General features: G+C 30.7%; 1 long non-coding RNA gene across 1 annotated transcript; it reads left to right on the top strand.

The window, feature by feature from the left end:
* The first annotated feature begins 445 nt into the window (after positions 1–445).
* Positions 446–3465, top strand: LOC129287563 (uncharacterized). The gene is made up of 3 exons (XR_008587734.1): positions 446–593; positions 924–1471; positions 3240–3465. It is a non-coding gene; the product is annotated as an uncharacterized LOC129287563 (long non-coding RNA).
* Positions 3466–4186: the final 721 nt, after the last annotated feature.

A 4186-nucleotide genomic window follows, 5' to 3' on the forward strand; every position in this document is an offset into this window, starting at 1 on the left:
ATTAATGCAAACGTTTCATATTTTATGATTTATACGTATTTTTAAACAATTAGATGATAGATAGCATTTGTGTAATTTCATAATTATATTATGGATAAAATTTACTAGTCATTATTGATTTAAATTGACGTTTGATTTGTAATAGCCTAAAAAAATTAATAAATTATAAATTAAGGATAAAATATTTTCACTTTTTTAATTAAAATTTTGGATGGTTACAACAACGTGAACTAGTAACTTAGTAGAATTTGTTTTGAGTTTTTAGTTGTCAGTTTTGAGCTCAAATCTAGGGTGTCAAGCAGATATTTTATTTTATTGTAGCATTGTGAAATTACATAAATGCCCATTACCAGATAAAATAATAATAAATCCAATAGATTTTTTCTCTCTCTCTCCTTTTATTCTGTTCGGCTTGTGCGTGTTTTCCATCTGCAGAGAAAGAGATTTGGGATCCAGAAGTTTCATCTCCCATTTTCCCCTTCATTCTCCCTTAATCGTTCATCCTCGATGCTGTCACCGGTGACTATAGGTGCGCTGAAACCTCCCACCTCCGTTCATGTTGTTTGGCGCATCGACTTCCTCTTTCTTTTAGGGTAATGATTCTAAATTTTTAATTAAATAAAATTTTCTTTTAATTAATATTTATTTCTTTATTTATTATAATTTTTTTAATAAATAAAGAGTAATGATTTATATTAATTATATATATATATGAAAGTTTAAAATTTAAACTTTATTTTAATCAAATATTAGTTTATTTTTATTTATATAGAAAAGTATTAAAAGAGTTCTTACATTTTATTTTAAAAATATTATAATAATAAAAATTTGACAGGTCCTTCTTTTAACATTTTCCTAGCTAGTATTGGTTCTTGTTTTATAATTTTCTCCATCAGCTTTTTATTTGACTCGCTCCTTCTCAGTTGGTGCTGTGTGTGCAGAAGAGAGAGAGAGTGCTCAGGTATTTTTTTTTCTATTCTCTTCTTTTTCCTGATCATGTTCTGGAAGTAGAGAAGTCTAGAACTCAACCCATTTTCTCCCGTCTTCTCCTTCCTCCCCCACCATCTCCAAGTGCTGTCGACGTGTCTGTAGAGGAGGAATTCCAGCCACTGCTACATGGGCTTCAAACCACAATTTCTCCTTTTCCTCTTTCTTTGAACTTGTTTTGAGCTGCAGAAAGGGTCCGAGATCGAAACTCTTCTGTGTCCTCTCCAACCTTTGATCGTGGTTCAGACCACTGCCGACAAGTGCTTAGGCATGCTTCACCGTTGCTCAGTCTTTAATCTTCTGAACTAAGACCCGATTATTCTCCCCTGTTTTGCATCCACAACTTGCATGTGTGGCTGGTGAGAGCCTCGATATCTCCCTTTTTCTACCTGGCACTGGATTGTGTGTGTGAGCTCATTGTGAGTTTGGACTACTTAAACATTGATTTATCCCTCTCCTTAGTCCAGCCTCATTTGCTCTGCCGGTGAGTAAACCTCAACTCTCTTCCTTTCATCGTTTAGTCTCTGTTCGTGTGATTGTGTGGGTTGTTGAAATCTGGAATTTTCTTTCTTTTAATTAAGATATTGATCATGTATGATGGAGGAAGAATAGTATTGTTTCTTTAATTGAACTGATTGTTGTCTGGAAATGAAATTTGGCAAAACAAAATATGAAGAAAAGAAGATGACGATGATGCTGTAGGCTGGAGCTTTAATTGAAAACTAATTAGATTATTGATTATAATATTGATATCATAAAATTTTAGAGAGGTGAAATTAAAAAAGGAAACGAATAATATAAGGAAACGAATAATATAAATTTAATGATTATACCTATAAGATGTTCGATAAAATGTTTAATGGAAGTGTTTTGCTTGATTTTATTTGCATTTTGAAATTTTATTGGTTCTTATGAGAAATATACTTAAGTATGTGTTATTGATTTATGAATTAATTTGAACGTTGCAAAGGAAATTTAATTTTAAAATTAGTTTTTTTTGATAAATTATATGATAAGAGGTTTCAATAATACAAGTTCTTTTGAATAGATTGAAAATTAGTTATGCCTATGGGGAACTTGTGTGTAAATCTCGGAAATCTAGGTTTTAAAATTTTAAATTTATTATCATTGTATATATAGAGAAAGGAGGTATTAATGTTGGAAGAGAGTTTTTGAGTATGGTTAGAAGTTATTAAGACTTTAATATATCTATAGGAAGTTGGAAGGAGGAAAAATCGATTAATGTGGTAAGAGGAGAACATTGTACACTGAGAAACTTTAGGTAAGTGGATATCATTTCAACTAAATTTTCAACTATTTTCTTATTGAAATTTTATATTTTATATAGATTACTCTAATGATAAGGAAGTTGATTAGGGATTACTTATTTAATTAAATTTCTTCATTCTTAGTTATAAGACAATGGTGAAGAATATTTCTCTTATGGATATGCAATGTTTTGCTCTTCTGAAATATATTTTCAAGATTGATAAAAATAATTTTTCACTAACATTGACCATTTTTATTTTTTAATAAATGCAAGTTTGAGCATTGGATATGAAATTTATCCTGGCAAGTTTTGATGCTAAGAACTATTCATGCGAGTTTGATTTCAAAAATTAAAAATTATATTTTAATAGTGCTAATTTCTCACATGTTAAAAATGGATATGGAAGGGTTTTATACCAAACACTGGTACTAACGATAGTTTCGTTAGTCCTTGGCATGTCATGGTTAATGACTAGTTTCGTTTAATCCTACGTTGATTTCGTGGCTTCATGCCTCGTTGGTTAGTGTTAACCTCTAGAAGTTCATATTTTTTCATCACATTTTTTTAGATTCTAATCCATTTGATTCAATTGTATATGTTTTTATTGTCCAATTTAAAAAAATGTACATTTTATTTTGGGCTTGTGTTCTTGGCTTTAATTTACTTTTTTAGCCTAATTTCATGTTATTTTGATTGAAAGTTTTTATTAGAAGCATTTCTGGAGCTTTGTGGATGTTCTTGGAAGGCTTTTGAATGAAGAAATTAAGAGAAAAATGAGTGATCCTTATTAGTTGTAAAAAATAGTACAAAACTGTCAAAGTCATCCCAAAGTCGTGACTTTCATTCGCAACTTTCGCCGCTGTCAGAAAAACGCTGCGTTTCATTTATTAGAAATTAGTTGGCTAGAATACATATAAGATGAGAGCTCGACCCAGAACAGATTCTTTAAACTTTAAACATATTTGGAGCTTGGTTGTGCCAGGGTTTGAGCATTGGAAGAGTTGGGATCAAGAGATTGAAGCTTTGAAGATATTTGGAGCTTATTTTCTTCGGTTTTTCTATTCCTTTTCTCTTTCCTCTCTTGTAATCTAAAATGGGTTCACTTATTTTGTATATTTGTAGCTTGTGGATGATTATGAGTAGCTAAACCTTTTTGTTCTAGGATTATTTGAAACCCTTGTATGGATTAATACTATATTTCTCCTCTCTTTTTGTGATTAATGATATATAGTGTTTATTTTACTCTTTTTTTAATGCTTCTACTTGATTGCCACCATTTAGATGTTGGGTTCGCTTAATTGATGCTTGAGAGGGCTAGGTTGAGGGTAGAATTTGAGTAAAATTGTGTAAAACCTTGATATTTGCATGTTGAATGGATGGTTTGCTAGTAAGATAGAGATATACTTGCTAGCCTTGCATAGCCACATTAGGGTTGGTATTCAAAATTGAGTTTTAATTGTAACAAGAGATGGAGCAATTAATTTAACTAAATACTTGTTCATGACTTGAGAGAGCTTGCCCAAGTATTTTTAGAACCCTAAGTTAGCATTTATTTTCATTAAAAGCATTTATGAGAGGAGGTAATTTTGATGTTATAAAATGCAAGAGGGATAAATAATCTTAAATTCTAAATTGTGTTTGAAGTTTGTGAATCATTTACTTTTCTTTATTTTCTAGTGTTAGTTTTCATTTTGCAAAATTATTTCACCTAACTATGTGTAGCTCAACTTGATCAAATTTACTTAGTCTTTTATTTGATTATAGTTTTTTTAAACAAATCCTCGAGGGAACGATACTCTACTCATTTTATATTATTTATTACAACCCGTGCACTTGTGGTGAGCAATAAGTTTTTGGTGCCGTTGTCGGGAATTTGCTTTTGAAAATATTTGATCAACCTTAGACTAGTGATATTAGATTTCGCTTGAG

Source organism: Prosopis cineraria, unplaced genomic scaffold (assembly GCF_029017545.1).
Source record: "Prosopis cineraria cultivar Desert tree isolate PC_DT_omini unplaced genomic scaffold, ASM2901754v1 PC12, whole genome shotgun sequence".
NCBI lineage: Eukaryota > Viridiplantae > Streptophyta > Magnoliopsida > Fabales > Fabaceae > Prosopis > Prosopis cineraria.